Here is an 18,379-nt window from a genome sequence, read left to right on the forward strand (position 1 = left end):
GTAGATATTCTAATACCTGCCATGATATTATCATGATTGTGTGTGTGTGTGTGTGTGTGTATGCGTGCGTGTGAATATAGTGCGCATCGTGATACTGGTCACTGAGGATGAGATAGAAGCCAGATTCTGTCTCCTATAATTTACGGTCATTTAAACATAAAAAAACTTCTTCTAAAAAAGAAATTTCAAATGAGAAAAGAAAGATTTTCAACTGGAGAAAAGTAACACGGGAACATAGATATGGATGCTTTAGTCAACATGAAATGACCACCAAAAAGCAAAGGGTCTCTTTTCATAATAGATCCCTCATTGATAGGCAGCTGTGTGAAAGAAAAGTTTGTTTTAATGTGAGCAGAGTGTCCCACACTCTGCAGACACTCAATCAATAACTGTGGAATGAATGCTGAAAGCCTATTTTTCTGCTCCTATTTGTAGACAAGTGTTCTTGTTTTTATTTTGTTTCCTATTTATTTGGTAGTTGATTATTTTCCCTGCCCAGCATCCAATTCCTCCTCATTTATTAAGAGTATAAAGATTTTCTAGGGGAGTTGGCTTCAAAGGTGTTCTTGTTCTTGACACTGAAGAGCCTTGACCCCACCAGGCCAGAGGATAAACATGCAACCCAAGACTACTCACACTGTGTCTCCTGGACATTCAAATTCAAAGTAGAACAACACAAAAGGAAAATTAGAGAAGCCAATTCTCTCATGTGCTGTTGCCCTGTGTGGCAATCCATTAAATCCTGTTTTCTCGATACATCAGAATCATTCTGGTTCCTTGGATTTCCCAGTGTGCAATTGCTTGGCATTTTCCAGCTCTTCTTTTAATTCTACCCCATGGTTACCAACAAAACAGAACAAGAGCAACACCTCATCTTTTTATTCTCAATTTCCTTACAAACAAAAAAGCCTAACAGATGGACTTTTGAGGCAGAGCTATTTGAAATATCTTGGGGACGGACTTTGACAATTTGTGATGGCTGTGCTTTACCACTCGAGCCAGAGTTCCACATTTGCTCACGTGGGGTCCCTAAAAGCTCTTATTCTAATCATCCTTCCCAAGACCACAGGGTCGTTCTCCCTTAGGAGATCTGGGGTTTGCTAGCACTTTCTCACCTCTGCCTCTCTATAATTTAGATATTCTGTTACTGGGTGCCCACGGTGTAGGCATCTTCAATTAACTAAGTGAAATAAAATTCTGATACTTAATTTATTAAGACACCACATGGTTTTCTCTGAGTTACAGAGTGATGTTGGAAAGCTGCTTAAACCCTCTTTCTAAAATCTAGGGCCAGGTCTGAGAGAATTGCTTAAGTATTTCCTATAATGTGACAAACCCATGTCCCTATCTGCTGTTGGAAGTTTCGAAAGAAGGGGGATGAGATCTGCATCGATTTATACAATGAAGCACAAATGGTTAGCCTTATAATCCTTTTTGTTTTCTTTTTCTTCTCTAGCTTTTCAGTGAAGATAGTGGGAAGAGACACAGGGACTACTTTAAGTTAGAGAGGGACTCACAAACATCTTCATTTATAACTTTAGCAAGGATTGTGAGAGGCGAGTTCAGGCAATACAGAACATGCCTGGGAACTCTCAGTCCAATACTTGTGTCCCTGAGATAGTTACTAGGACCATACAATTATAGCAGCTTATGATTTATACAGTCTTAAAGCCTCCTGGTCTAAATTTCCACCTATGCACTCTAGGTCAGTCTGTTAGTCACCTCACTTTTCCTTGCTTACTTCCAGTGGCGGGGTCACCCATCTACAGCAGGCAATTTATTTCACTTTTAGATGGGTCCATTTTTTAATGTTCTAATTTAACGTATAAGTCCTTTATAATTCTTACTCAGGGGTTTCGGATCTACTTTCTAAAGCAACACAATACTCTCTGTACTGTTTGAACATATTTTATGTTAGACTTGCGTGAAATCTACTAGCTTCTCTCCAAAGCCTAAATGGTAAGTTCCTAATAGCCCAAATAAACTAATTAGGAACTGCAATTTAATTACACATTAATTACACACCATTTTCTTTTTAATTAGTGTCAGTTAAGGTGAACTGTGACTACAAATTTGTTTCTATTGATTGTGATGGTAATAAAGCTTGACTTAGAGTAATACCTTTTTCCCCCCTTTTTTTAAAACATTTCTCAATGGATTAGTGTGGTTTTACATTCCTTGCCTTCTTTCCTAGGGTATTGTACCAAGTGGATTAGAACTTCAAATGCTGCAGAGATACAAAAGCACTTTACTGTAAAATTCAAGACACGGGTAATTATCATCCAGGTTTTCAATGATTTTTTTGATGTTAAGGTGGAGCTTTGAGCAATAAAATTTTTTTTTTTAAAAGAGAGAATAAAAAATATTTTCAGCAGATATATAATAGTCTTCAATGTCTCATCTATTGATTTTCCTCAGATGTTTAAAACCTCAGTGTGACTTAAATTTTATGAAATGGGGTCACTGACATCTGAAAACGTACAATAAAAATATATATTGAATATCCTGTGAACTGAAACACATAATTGCCTAATGAAAAGGTTATCCACTGTGTTAAGTCCATCACTGGCAGAAATTTTCTATTACTTCTAAGAGAACAGATTTGGCCATATCTTCAAAGAGCTCAAATTTTATGTTGACTGGAATTTGTCCATAGGTATTATTATGTTCTATTACCAACTTATGGTATCTAATTTATAAACTCAATTTACATGCAAAGCTTTTTGTATTCTTTGTACTGCTTAAATTCATCATAATACATTTAGATTTCCTTTGTGAAATCACTTCCTGGCTCCCAGCTATTCAACACATAACTTTTTAAACAGAAGAAACTAATTTAAATGATTTTTCCAATAAACCCAATTCTAATTCAGCAATTGGTCCATAAAACCTTAAAATATATTCCTCTCTAGTGGAATATATTCATGGATTGGGAAAGATCATTTACTCAAGATCACTTTCAACATAGTAAATAATATTTTCTGGCATGGTTAATAACTAATATCAAAGCTATTCATAACAGACTGAGGGACTTGAGAGAAATCAGACAGAGCAAGTTGAAATATTTTTTTTTTTTAAAGGTGGGAAGGGGATGGGGTATGAAATTAGCAGGGCCTAGAAAACATTCTCTGCACCCTTAACTCTGGTGCTGATTTGGAGGAGTTTTTATGTCTTATGGTTGGATGTATGCATATAAGTTTTTTTCTTTTTTTTTGTAAGTTCTGATTTTCATCACCATGAATAATGTTCCTTATAAGGAAAACAAAGGGTTCAGAGCTAGACAGGATATTGTGACTCTGTAGTAAGTTTGACTGAGAAAGTACAGTTATTCAACATTTACTGGATGCTTTCTTCCTCCTATAATGAATTACAGATAATACCAAGTGCAATGTGCTCTAATATACTGCAAATATCAACACAACTCAGGAAGTAGAATCAATTCATTTCAATGGGTACTTTATGAAGTGTGTTTATATATTACGTTATTGAAAAGCCCCATTAATTCGAGGACACTACGCCCAAGTTTTTAGAAAAATCCTACCTCCTCACCTAAATAAAGTTTCAGGTGTTGACAAGTAGTTGGTGTATAATTGAGATTTATAACGCAGTAAAAACCTATAAACATGTTTCAGTTTCAACTGAAAACCATATTGTTCAATAGAAAGGTTTTTAAAAATCAATATGTTCAAAAATTTTTTTTCGGAAGTAGAATGTCAATGAAAAACTATCCATTTGAAAACAAGTTTCTTGAAGTTTCTGATTTTACAACTTTAGAACTAAAAATGTCATTAGTTTTTAATGTGCTTTTCAACTGCCTGATACTCCTCAAAAACTCACAACAGGGCTTCCCTGGTGGCGCAGTGGTTGAGAGTCCACCTGCCTATGCAGGGGACGCGGTTCGTGCCCCGGTCTGGGAGGATCCCACATGCCGCGGAGCGGCTTGGCCTGTGAGCCATGGCCGCTGAGCCTGTGCGTCCGGAGCCTGTGCTCCGCAATGGGAGAGGCCCCAGCAGTGAGAGGCCCGGGTACCGCAAAACAAACAAACAAACAAAACTCAAAACAATTTTGAGAACCGAAATATGGTTAATAAAAAAAAGTTCTTAGTTACATTATATTTTCAGTTTGGAAATTATTCTTAGTACTCATAATAAAGGACAAGGTTTTCCACCAATTCTTAAATTAAAGTCAAACTTGTATTGATTTATTTGGTGAGTTCAGAAGCATGGAAAGGATGGGGGAGGTTAAAGAATGAATTGTTTCCTTTAAAGTGCACTGACAGTAGTACAAAGAAAGATTGAGTTTTAAACTGAATATGCAATCTCTACAGGAATCATTTGAAATTATTTCTGCTGCTTCTACTGTTTAATGATCTGAAGTCTGAGAATGAGGAATGCCAGTTTGTTTTCTCTCTGAAAAATTCACATAACATGCCTGCAAAACAGGAAAACAACTCTGTACTTTCAGATTATTTAGTATGCCTGGTTTAGATCTTATCAAAATGAAATGGATGTGACACTGAATAGAGCTGAAATTAATTAGAAACCTACCTACTCACTCATATGGTGAAACACACATTAAGCTCTTTGAATCCTGAAAGATATCCTTTCATGGACTAAACACTGGTAGGAGATGTTTGGGGTTGTTTTAGAAAGTACTGTACTCTAAGATACCATGATTCAAATCTTCTCAGATACTTCCTTTGTTTATAACACAGAGTGCTCTATAGCCGTAAATCACTGAAGGCTAAATATACTTGTATATTGGTACAAAGTTAGGTAACAAGTAATTCTTTGCTTTTATATTGTATTAGAAAACATCTTTTACTGGTGTTGAGTAACACTGAATTAACAAGATAGAGTTGTTGGTAGTCACAGTGCAAGGAAACACACCAGGAATTTATTAGATTTGGATTTATCAGTGCATAGAAATTCATGATATTTAACTTAAAGGCAAAAAGAGCAGAACACTTTGAATAATAGCTTGAAGTGGATGATTAGCTAAGGGGATGCAACATTTAATAGCCAAAATAAATTACTGTAATTATTTTATTACCTATGCTAACTGATTCCATTGTTTTTATTGAAATAGCTCCCTGAGGAAAGGAACAGTGCTTCAATGAATCTCAGCTGTAGGCTTGTATGTTCTTCTACAGCAATCAAAACCAATGAAAAATAGCCTTCATTGATAATACTCTTAATGTCTACATTTCAGCTCTTGGAGAAAACATTCTATTCAAGTGCAATATCTGGAAATATCTGGAAGCTTCTGGACAGAAGAGAAACCCTGTTAAAGACAATATGGTTATTTATAGAGTTTGTCCCCCACATTTGCACTTTTTTACTGCTTCATGCCCTCACCATATGTCTTCTTTATCTTCCATTTTATTTTCTAGGAAAGACCTTCTTGAGACTGCGAGATACCCTCCCTCTAGCAAAAGTGTACACATGTACTTGCATTCACGAGCGCATTTTCTCAAAGCAGTAGAAAGGGGGTGGAATGAGTCAGGGTGCCGGAGAGTGTAAAACCATGGAATAAGATATTACATATTTCTAGAAAGTCAGTTTTACTTGAAGATTTGTAAAAAAAAAAAGTTATCTGTATAAAAGAAAGATGGATACATATTGATTATATTAACATTTCCATACATGAAAAAAAGGGATTCCAAAATAAATTCGGCATTTGTAGCAGACCTTCTCCCTTCTCCTCCTTTCCCATCCTCAGTTCCCTCTCCATCTTTCCTTCTCATTCTCCTCTGACTTTAGGGCTGCTTTGTGAAAGCGATTGCTAAATATTCCTAACCTACTTCAGTTTCTTGCAATATTCTACATCTTCAGATGAATAAACAAGAGATCCTTTGCCAGTGTGGGATATATGATCCCAGAGACGGAACAGAAAATCAAAGAGAGAAGACAGATCTTCTTTAATTTAGGAAAAGTGGGAGGTAAGGTATAGAGCAATATTTGAAAGTTTGCAAGTTTCTGACCAAAGTCTTTTTTTGATGTAGTTGTTAGTGAAGTAAAGTCAACGTTTGTTTTTCAATTTAAATTTGCCATATGCTTCTCATGTGTATATTTTATTTGATTTGGTTTAGAAAAATATTCAGATATTTGGCTATTTAGAATGGTTTCCTAAGAGCCCTTGCCAGTGTCTATTACTTTAGCTTTCACTTGGTTATTCATGCATTCACTTATTAAACAAACATCTACTGAACCCCATTCTAATGCAGACACCATGCTAGACTTTGGAGATACAAAGTTGGCATAGTGGCTGCCTGCAAGGAGCTCACAGTCTAGAGGTGAACAATTAAACAACTAAGGAATGCAATTACCAAGCACTTTTATAAGAGACTGTACAAAGTGTGTGTGAGTTAGCGTGTGTGTGTGCATGTGTGTACGCGCACGGGAGAGGAAGCGGGGGAGGGGGAGGGCTGGGGGGTAACGGAAAAGGAGTGGTGGAGGGGAGGGGGTAGAGAGTGTTGTGGGTGAAGTGAAGAGATTATCTGGCAAGGTCAAAGAAGAAATAGATGTCTCTTTATTCTTCCCTAAAGAGAGGATGATACGCGAAACAAAGGATACACGTTTATATTTATCTTTTAAAATAAGTTGATATTCCATAAGCTACATTGTTAACTGTGTTCTAAGTGCAGTTGGCCGCTGTCTTTGTAGGGCTGTTTGAAGGAAACTCGGGCATTATTAACATTAAAAACCCATCCAAACAATGCCTCCTACCTATTTGCCAAAGAGGCTACAACTGACCCAAAAATCATTGTATCAAGTGATAACATTAGAAAACAGGCCTTGTTAGGTGTATTAACTGCAGCTTCAATGTGTTATATAACAAAACTGAGGCTTTCAAGTTATCATATTAACTCGGAAGGCATCTAGCAAGGTTCTGAGTCAATGAGACGCATTACAGTCTTGGAGGAGGCTTGAACTTTTCACATGCTTTTGTTTGATTTGAAATATTCTTGCACTCTCCTCCTCTGCATACCCCAACACACACACACACACACACACACACACACACACACACACACACACCAGCATAATTATTGCCTCTTTAGAACAGTCTGCATTATTGCTCCATTTAAAGTATGTCCCTATTGTTTTATATTTCAGTTACCGTTATAAGCAATACATCCACTTATAATTTATTTTATTTATCTACTTGTGTTTTTTTTTTTTTTTTTTTGGCAGTACGCGGGCCTCTCAGTGTTGTGGCCTCTCCTGTTGTGGAGCACAGGCTCCGGACGCGCAGGCTCAGCGGTCACGGCTCACCGGCCCTTCCGCTCCGCGGCATGTGGGATCCTCCCGGACTGGGGCACGAACCCGTGTCCCCTGCATTGGCAGGCGGACTCTCAACCACTGCGCCACCAGGGAAGCCCTACTTGTGTTTTTAAATGACTCCCTCACTAGATTTTAAGTGTCATATTCACATGATCACTTTTAAAACATATTCTTGTACCCAGAATTCCTAACTGCTCAATAAATAATTGCTGAATGAATGAATGAGTATGCCAATGGAAGGATAAATAAATGAACAGAATCCTAAATTGGAGATCCAGTGGCCAAAGTACTCTAAATAACACAAGCATTCGGGTGTTTTAAAACAAGAAATAGTGAATTAGAGTGTGGAATGGCTTCTGGCCTCTCCACTAAAGCAGCAAATGTGTGATTTTGAAATTGTTTAGCTAATATTCCTTCTCAACTCCTGTACTTCCTATGAATTAAGGCATTAGATGGAATATTTTGGAATATCTTTGCAATGAGATATTTTGTCTCTCCTTTTCCTCTAGAATATGCAGTATTGATGTCATTGCTTATGCTGGATTCAACTGTGAAGGTGCACAACTAAATGTCTCTATATTAAGAAAATGGAGTCCCTCAGGACACACATTATTGAATTAAGAATAAAGATCTTAGAGGCAAACTCACTTTTCTCATTTCTACTGATGTTTTCCTTCACACTCTCACATAGAAAGCAGAGTTTGATGAAGTTGAGAGAGGATACAACTAAAAGGAGACTTTGAAATGAGAGAAGGAATTTGTTTGTTTCTTATATCTCCCTTTTTGGAATGGTCCTAGTTTATTCTGATAGTCACACCACTATAATGTGCTAAATGTTCATCACTTCAAAACCCCCAAGGACCAGAGCTACTAAAAGGAAGAGAGCTGCTCTAGCATTAAAGTAAACTACTGAATTTTACATTGTAATAGGCAGATGCAAGTTAAGATTTTTTTAAAAAACAACAAACATTCTAACAAATGATATGATCATGTTAATTTAGAGGTTTTAGGAAAAAAGAGATTGAACATACAAAAGTAAGTTCAAAAATATCTTGGAAAAATCTACTTATAGGTATTTTTTTTTTTAATGGGAATGACTTTAGAGTAACCTTCATGATGCCTAGTTGGAATTTACAGTTGAAACATGTACATGATACTTACTAGTTTCAATAAACAGCTATCATTTGTTATGTGTATTGTTTGTTTTCATTCCCAGGATAGCCCTATTTTATGGAAAAGATAACTGAGACTCAGAAACACGAGTGAGTTACAGAAATAAACAGCTGGAAGAGATGCAAATGGGATTGTACTCAAATCTAACTAATTGTCGCATCTATTCTTTCCCAGTATAGTTTTTCTCTCTCCTTTTGGGACTTTAGTGAAGACTGCATGACACACCCTGAGCTCATTCTTATTCTGCCAGAGACAAATAAGAGTGAAGCAAATCAATAAATCATAATTTCTGTCAATTATGCTATTCATCCAAGGGGATCCCTGTGAAACTCTGAAAACTGGGCACTGACTGAAAGAGGCAGGCTCCTACTGGTGTTATGTATCTACCAGTAAAAGGTATATTAGTAGACAAGTCATGTTGATGGTACCAATGTCCAGAGAATGGGTCAAATCTATAGGGTACCGAAGTGATGGACATTGGACATTCAGGAAACACCTTACAGGCATTATGTTACAAAAGATAATAGTGAGATAGCTTCTTAGAAGGGAAGGAAGGAAAATAATAATAGTAATTCCTAATCCTGTAAAAAAATCTTACAAAGTCAGAATTATCATCTTTATTTTATCCCAGAAGAAACTAATGCACAGAGATGTTAAGTGGACTATCCAAAGGGAACATATTATTTAGTAGACGAATTGGAATTTTAAAGCAGTTTTACCTATCTCCAAAGTGTGGGTGCTTTTCATTTTGCTATCTGATAATTTTTGGTCTATAACTGATTAGATTCAAACATTAAATTTATTATCCTTAAATCAGCATTTTACTCTTTAGTATATGTAGGAAAATAGGAAAGAGAGGGAATATTGAAAGGGATTTCTTTAAGGCAGGGTTTTTCAACATTGGGTACTACTGACATTTCGAGTGGGATCATACTTTGTAGTGGAGGGCTGTCTTGTGCACTGTAGACATTTTAGCAGCAACCCTGGCCTCTACTGACTAAATGACAGTTGCACTATACCCCCAATTTTGACAGCCACTAATGTCTCCAGTCATTGCCAGTTGTCATCTGCAAAGCCAAATACCCCCTCTCCTTCACTATAAGAATCACTGTTCTATAGGAGCTAGGGGGTAAAGCTCAGGGTCTGGACTCAAGACACCCATATTGCAGTCCCACTTCAATCATGAATTTCAGAAATTCTTGAATTTATCTTAGACTCAGAAATCTTACGTATAAAAACTGAGAAAACTATAATAATTAGAATATCCCCAAATAAATGTGAGACAATGTGGAATTAATTTAGACATGTAAAAGTACTATCCAATATAAAGGGACATTATTATTACTTGTTTGTGGAAAAAAAATAAAAATCAGAAAATAGAAATTTAGATCATTTTAAGGAATATTACTGGTTCCCCCCAAAATATCAGAAATCATAGACATAGGAGTGCTAACACATAACAGCTGAGGAGACTGCTTAAAACTGCCAGGCAAACCTCAGTGGTGTCCATCAACAGATGAATGGATAAAGGAGTTGTGGTGTGTGTGTACATATATATATATATATGTATATATATTTACTCAGTCACAAAAAAAAGAATGAAATTTTGCCATTTGCAAGAACACGGATGGACCTGGACGGTATTATGCTTAGTGAAATTAGTCAGACAGAGAAAAGACAAATACTGTATGATATCACTTGTATTTGGAATCTAAAAAATAAAACAAATGACTATAACAAAACAGAATCAGATTCACAGATTTAGAGAACAAACTGGTGGTTACCAGTGGGGAGAGGGAAGGGAGGAGGGGCAAGATAGGAGTAGGGAATAAAGATGTACAAACTATGTATAAAATAAATAATTACAAGGATATATTTTGCAACACAGGGAATATAGTCAGTAACTTTATAATAACTTTAAATGGAGTATAATCTACAAAAAATATTGAATCACTTAAAAAAATACTGAATCACTATGTAGTACACCTGAAACTGAAATAATACTGTAAATCAACTATACTTCAGTTAAAACAAAACAAAACAAAAAACAAAATTGCCATGAAAGAAAATCTGGTAACTTTAATGGAGCTTTTTGATCACCTGAAAGTTGTTAGTCTTCTATGCAGTAAGTGAGACATGGGAGTTCATTCCACTTGCAAACAATCTGATGTACAACAAGAAAGTCCTGCTCTTCTGGAATTGTAAAACAAATATTGTACCCAGCTGACCTAATTTCTAATTTCAGATCTGTTAAGGATTAGCTTAGTGATCCTAAACCAGGATCTTTCTGAATTCCATTGCCTTTATCTGTTCAATGGTAAGTAAATTGATTTAACTAACGTGTAATCTAGTTTGAGAGACTCAGTGAGATAATGTAAGTGGTAACACTTAAAAGTATAAAGTGCAACACTAAACCAAGGCATGTTACTACAGCTGTTTTTCAACATACAAAAGCAGGGGTATTTCAGAGACAGCTGCTTCAAAGAATGAGGTACACCTATCTTTTCTAAGGTCGAGCCTGGACCTAAAGAGGCTAGCTTTAAAGAGAAAAATAATTCATTGACTCTTCATGTATAAGAAACAATCCTCTAGTTACCCAAACCATATCTCAAAACATCTACAATCTCCAGAAATTTGCAACTATAAACACTTTTATTCTAATTTTTCTATATTCCTTTGGCAAAGTGAAAGTTTACACAATCCCACCTTGAGTTGTCATGGTAATTCTAAATATTTGTCAGGTTTATGGGCTCCACAAACATAAGTATACTGTCAGCAGAGGAGAGCATGCTGCTCATTAAAACTACCAGAGGGAGAAAAAACACCTGTAACAATCAGACATATGATGAAACTGTCAAAAGGTACATGAAATTAACTGTGCCCAGTTTGGAACATAAATAATTTCTTACTACAGTATGACAGTTGAAAATATGTTTTCATTATATGAAAGATAAAAAAAAATAGTATTCAACTGGCACTTCAATAATGATATCTTTATCCCTAGAGAAAATGTCCTTTCTCTGCACTCTAGAACTTTCTCTCCTAATGATAAATTTTTTAAAATGGTGTTATTCATTATACCCTTTTATTACCTTTCTTGAGCCACTTCAGTTTGGCCAAAGTCATGATAGCTTGCTTCCCTGACACTGACTGCTTAAATACCATTTCAAAAGAAAAATATTTTTATCCTTTTCTTTTCTCAGAAATTGGGTCTTTCCAATGGCCTCATACGTTTGTCTCTCTCTCTCTCTCTTTTTTTTTTTTTTTTTACTTTCTCCCTTCCATAGTCTACTACTTCTTGATTCATTTGTTTCTGAACTCTGGAAATGCTGGGCAGACAGCTCTCATGGGCCAAAGCTAGAATAAGAATTGCCATGGACATTAAAGGCTATATTTCAGCACCACGGACAGCAACAGCAGCTCTACCATTCTGGCATAGCTTTGTACAATAGTATTATATTTTACTATTTTAGACCCACCAATAAGAGTCCTCAAGATGCATACTCACAATTAGTAATTTATTTGAAATTTTTGGCTGGTCCTTATTCCTTCTTTACTTGGTGGGGGTTTCCTATGCACTTCTAAGAAGGAACATGAGACTCTCCAATAAGTGACAAAAAAACCTGCTCTGTGAACCACAAAGGAAAAGTAAGACTTGGCCAACAAAACTTAGTCTTGGCAAACAAACATCACTTGGTCAGTGAGAATCTCATGGCACCCTAGAGCAGAGACAAATGGCTTTTGTGAAGCCCTGGGTTTCAAATGCCTGAGTAGAGATGATATATATTTTCTGAATCATAATGTGATGACAGTATCTCTTATATTACTTCTTACATCTTTGTACTGTAAGTTGAAAATCTCTTTGTGTTTCCTTTACATTTGCAGTAGTGTATTTGTCTTTTTCAAGAAATCTTTGCCTGGATTTAGAAACTAAGAAACAAAGTGTGCCAGTCATATTAGTTCTCTCCTGTAGGTTACAGACTAAGCAATACTTCTGACAGATTTCCATCAATTCTGGAGAGGCTTCAATATAATTTTCTAAATGTTTATTGAAGGTTAGTACACACATTTTTCCTTTTCATTGTAGGAAGGATAAAACCCGTACAACAATTGTATTTTACAACAGCCCTTTCTCAGGGTCATAAAACTGAAGTTGTAATTTAGGATTGATAGGTACAAAAAAGAACAAGAGTTCAGGATTTTTCAAGTTTAAGACAAACACTTTGCACATGCACCAGTTAAACCTCCAGCACTTACAATCCTGTGAAATAAATTCAGGCCCTGGGGCTTGAAGGGATAAGCACTACAGGTACTTTATAACAGCAAGTGAAATCACCAATTTAACACATTTGATACATGTGCTGTTCAGTTTTCAAAAAGTAAAAAGAAAGCTGAAGGAAATGAACATGGCATATGACTGGATGCTGAGCATTTTGAAAATGCACATCTAGAATTGAAACATAATTTATCTTGCAGTTACAAGAGCATTCTAGAGGCCTCTATGCAGAGTCAGCAAAGTGCTATGCATTGGCAATCAGCCTGGAGGAAGGTGAGGTCACTGACCAGCTTGTAGCAGGGAGACCTTGAACTTTTGTAAAGATTTTGATCAGTAATATAAAGCTGGTATTTTTTACCATGACTAAATTTGGACATTTAGAGGATTAGAATATTATATAAACATAACTTTGTGCCCTGTAAAAAACTGTTAATGTCTCATTCTTCTGGTTAAGGACACTATTTCCAGCTTAGTTAATTTTTAAGAGCAGAAGCACACCACACTTAATGCCAGATAGCATGAGAAATCATCAAGAATCAATCCTGGTTAAGAATTTTATTTTGAACATCAGCAGCTGAGTTGAATACACATTACATTTATAGTAAGGAAGAATAAGGAACAACCAACTCTAGTGTCCAAATACTTGGTAATAGCAGCACACAAAAAGCAAGTATCAGTCAACATCTTTTTTAGCTTTGTCCATGGGTATGTACCATGTGTCCAAGACTGTGCAATGGATCTGGGGTCTAAAACAAAGTTAGCCCTAGCCTTCAATATATTTTTCTAGTCTAATAGAGAAAACAAATCAAATTCATGATATCTTACATAGTAAAGTAATAATGTATTACACTTTTAAAAAGTATCATAGAGGAGAGAATGATTAGTACCTACTGTACCCAACCTAAGGAACAGTGTTAAAGCTGGAGCCTAGATAGTAAAACTGTGTTGGGAAAGGGATAGATCAATAGATTATAGACTACCTATGAAGGCAGGAGCTTGATGGAAAAAAAATCTTGGATATGACCTAACACTGAAGATTTTGAAACAGTAAAATTATAATTCAATTTTAATAAGCCTAACTCTTACAGAAGTGGGGCAGATTATTTAATATTTGCCATCAAATCTATGATGGGGGGTATCAGTGGAGCTTTGATGGGAGTGTCAGTGGTAAAAGCAGTTGAACTAGCTAAGTAACTAATGTTCAGTATAGGTGAGAGATAAGAGTCTGAACTAAAGGCATGGTATGCGGTAACAGAGAAGGAAAAGTTTGGGAGAAATTAGGAAGATAAAACTAGTAATCAAAACTGTGATAATTAGTGTTCAATAGAAAGATAAAATTTCATCTACTCAATAACTCTTGGGGCAATCATCCTTGTGAATGATAATTTTAAATGCCACCATGAAAAACATCAGCTTTCCAAGTAGGTGTAAGAATCGATAAGAACAAAAATCATATATTCATAGAAATACAGGCAGGAGAAGAAACCATATTAAAATGATACCTGACGTCTACAAAAGCTGAACAGAGCATTGCCTATGCTCTTGAAATTTCACTTTAAGATATACAGTGAAACTGGGTAGTCATCAAAATCCATATACTAGAATATTTTTAGAAACTCTACTCATAATAGCCTCAAAATAAAAACCATCAAAAACCTACCATCAGTGGAGGTGACCAAAATGTATAGTGTATTCTCATGGTGGAATACTATGCATCAATGAAAATAAACAAATTATAATTGCACAGGAAAATACAGATAAATCTCATAAACATAAGGGTGAATGAAATAAGCCAAAGACAAAAGAGTATATACTATATGGATTCTAATAATACAAAGGAAAACAAACTATGATGTCAGAAATTAGCATAGTTGCTATTTGGGGGAAGATAGTGACTAGGAGACATGAAGAAGAATCATGGGGTTCCGGTGATGTTCCATCTGTGTTACCTGAGTGCGATTAGCTTGAGAAAATTCATCTAGCTGTCCCTTTATAATAATTATGTGGTATAGTTCTCTGTATTTATATTGTAGTTTAACAAAAAAAAAGTTTCAAAAATTATAATTAGTTAAGAAAATAAATTGTCCCAAGAAAATGGACTGTCACTGAGTGTAAATACAAATAGACCTCTCAGAATTATTCTTATACCTACCTCTGTGTAATACCATATATACTAACACAAAGAAACAAATCAGGTTCTCTTAGGGTTAATTGCATCACTGGTTTTAAGTGATTCTTCAAACATGTATTCTTTTGACTTGGTAGTCACTTACATGCTTTCAAGAGTTTAAGCTTTTGCAAACTGCATCAAAACATTGTCCCCTGGTTACATTTTGTGTATATATACTCATTCCAAGGTCTTATGTGGGCTGTCCATGGAAACTCACAAGTGATCATGGGTTAGAACAATACACTACTTTATTCCCTGGAATTAATGGCTTCCAGCCAACTCATGAGAAGAATGAAACTGCCTTGTGTCAGGCTCTCTGCTGTGCATTAGAATTTCAGTTACAGCTGCTACCTTGTTATAACACCCACATTTCTTCAGTCACAAGGCCAGCTTCACAGAAAAAATGCCCTGTATTCATTGTCTAATTATCAAACTCACATACCTTGGAGACAGACTATAGCTCAAACACGTAGGATTCAAAACATTACTGTAAGATTAAGATCTGGAACAATAAAAAAAAATTTCCAGTCACTGTTAATGGGTTCATATAACAGAATAATAATGATGACATAAAATTAGCATTTAAAAAAATCTTAACTTTTTAATGGATAGATTTATTCGTGGAAATATGAAGTGATTCAGATAAATGGAAAGAAAAAATCTGACATGGAACAAGGTGGGCCAAGAACTTGTTCAGAACATTGGCAGCCTGCCAAGCATACCTCTGCAAGGGGACATGCAACTTTAATCTTTATCATGGAGTAATCATAAGCGGACTGACTCTGAATGCCATCTGCTCTCCATGAAGCATTAGAGTTATAGGCTGCTCACTCGATATGCCCTTCAACCCTGCTCTCCAATTTCACCCAAAGTCCCATCTTGAAATTGTGAGTTTTAAAGTTTATTATAATTAATATTTTTTATAAGAACCATTTATTTTTAATGAATAGCAGAGTGGACAGCTGAGGTTCCTTCTTCAACCCTGAAAAGCCAACCAAATGGTAGAAAATATTATTATCTAACTAGAGAGCTCTATTCAGGCAGGGGACAGAAGAACTTTCAGTTGTATGCTCAGATGAGTCTTTGAAGGTAGACACTTAAACCTACTTGTTTTGCCATATAGATAGGCAATTTAGATTAGGGATAAAGAGATGAAGACAGGGGGACTGTTCTTAATATAAAATAAAAAGAAAGTTGTGCATTCTGGTTTCTAATAATATCCTAAAATTAAGTAAGGCATCTCTAATTTAATTTGTTTTATTTTGCCCTACCGAATATTGTGCTCTGTTGAATAGGACACATCACATCAAGTTACTTAGATTGTGTGGGAACCGACAATAAAACAGTGATGCTTTATAACATGGGCCCCCAACCCCAGGCCATGGACCGGTACCGGTACGCAGCCTGTTAGGAACTGGGCCGCACAGCTGGAGGTGAGCGGTGAGCTAGTGAGTGAAGCTTCATCTGCCGCTCCCCATCGCTCCCCATCGTTTGCATTACTGCATGCACCATCCCTCCCCTCCACACCCTGTCCATGGAAAACCTGTCTTCCATGAAACCTGTCCCTGGTGCCAAAAGGTTGAGGACCACTGCTTTATAAGACACATCTGGCCACAGAGGAATGACTGCCTTGTAACAGAGGAGGTTAGTGTGGGTTGAACAGTATTCCCCCCCCAGTGTATATCTGAATCCTTACTCCTGGTATTTGAGGCATATGAAGATGGAGGCAGAGATTAGAGTGATGCATCTACAAGCCAAAGAATGCCAGCAATTGTTGACAGACATCAGAAGCTAGGAAGAGACATGGACTAGATTGACCTTCAGAGCTTCTAAAAGGAACCAACCTTGCAGACACTATGGTTTTGGACCTCTGACCTCCAGATCTGTGAAAGAATATACTTCTGTTGTCCTTTCCCCTGCTATTCCCCACCCCCACCTCCGCTCCCAGTTTGTTGGTTTGATACAGATCTAAAAATCTACTACAGGGATACTTACTACTAAATTCAATTTTCTGAGAATCTTTTTGTGAGCTTAGGAAAAAGAGATTCATTGGTGTTCAGAAGAAATTGGCTGCTAAGTAAAACTAAGTGGCTTCACCCCCGTCCCTTATATTGCAGGTTTTTTTCCTTCACTCCTTCCCTTCCTTTGCCAAGATATGTTAGAGAGAATGCTTAGAAACTGAAGGGATTGTTTTTTGAGGGCCATGATAAAAATGAGAGATTTCAGAAAATTCATGAGAGTAATCTTGGCAGAATCTTGAGAGAGTCTATGGACAACATGATACAAGTATAAAGATGTCACTGCATTTCATATACACCAAAGCAAAAATGTCACTGCATTTCATATACACCAAAGCAACAATAGAGGTACAAATGTTCTCCCGTGTATATGTCAGCACTGTGGCTTACTCCGATTATGGAAATGCAACATTTTTTTCCCAAAGACAATGTACATTTACACATGAAATCAGTCTGCCTTTGTATTTCCCTGATTAGTGTCACCATAATTTCTGATAACTTTCCTAAGGCAAGTTCCTACCATCCAAATAACATATGTTACTGTTTCCCAGAACTTCCATTCCTAGGGCTTCTTTGAAAGAATACCACTAAATTACTGTCAAAATGCATACTTATGGCTCAGCATAACTCAATTACCCTGATAGCACTTTTCATATTTATCTTTTACTACTTAAAGATTTATTGTTCTGTTCCTTAAATAAAACTGTGGAACAAATAAAAAAAAAACAATTTATCCCTAATTTGCAAAGGCAGTAACAAACAACCTCAATCCCTTAAAAATAAGATTACTAAAGATAATGTTCTAAGAATCTCTTAATTCATCAAACAGAATTTTTAAACAGACTTATGTTTTAAGATCAAACTCTTTTAAGACTATTCCTTACCTTGTGAAGTTGTCCTTGCGAAAGATTCACAATGTCAAAATATCAGAGTATTACAGTTGATTGGGGATAGCTGGGAGAAACAAAAATTTTCGACGTTAACAAATATTTTGAAGTTTTCTTTTCACTGACTCTAATGACACATAACATAAAGGAAAAGGAACAGAAATTGTTTTAAAATAATAATAGGAGCATAGCAGTGAAAGTCATAATTTAGATACAAGAAACACTTTAAGGCAATGAAACAAAAATGTGTTAAACGCTGCCCCCCCCCCCCCAGAACTTCAGTGTTTCTCAGAGGCGTTAAAAGAATTTAATAGATAGCTGAAAATCAGTAAGTCATACAGGAAGTCACCAGACCTAGATAACAAATCTATTATGAATATATTTTGACTCTTATCTGTCAATTTATGTTATTTTGCTGTATTTTTCATTCTGTACCTGTAAAATGAGGGACTGAGGGAAAATGGTTTCTGTATTTGTTTCCCAGGGCTACCATAATAAATTACAAAAAAAATTATTAGATTAAAACAACAGAAATTTATTCTCTCACAGTTCTGGCAACTACAAGTCCA

The 18,379-nt window shown here is 36.1% G+C and overlaps 1 long non-coding RNA gene across 1 annotated transcript in view; it reads right to left on the reverse strand.

Annotated features, from left to right (window-relative positions):
• LOC137220891 (uncharacterized) overlaps positions 1-17,848 on the reverse strand; it is a 347,504-nt gene extending 329,656 nt beyond the window's left edge. Inside the window, exon 1 of the long non-coding RNA XR_010941829.1 lies at positions 17,808-17,848. This is a non-coding gene — a long non-coding RNA (uncharacterized lncRNA). The remainder of the gene's footprint in view (positions 1-17,807) is intronic.
• Positions 17,849-18,379: the final 531 nt, after the last annotated feature.

This window comes from Pseudorca crassidens, chromosome 3, assembly GCF_039906515.1.
Source record: "Pseudorca crassidens isolate mPseCra1 chromosome 3, mPseCra1.hap1, whole genome shotgun sequence".
In the NCBI taxonomy this organism is placed as follows: domain Eukaryota; kingdom Metazoa; phylum Chordata; class Mammalia; order Artiodactyla; family Delphinidae; genus Pseudorca; species Pseudorca crassidens.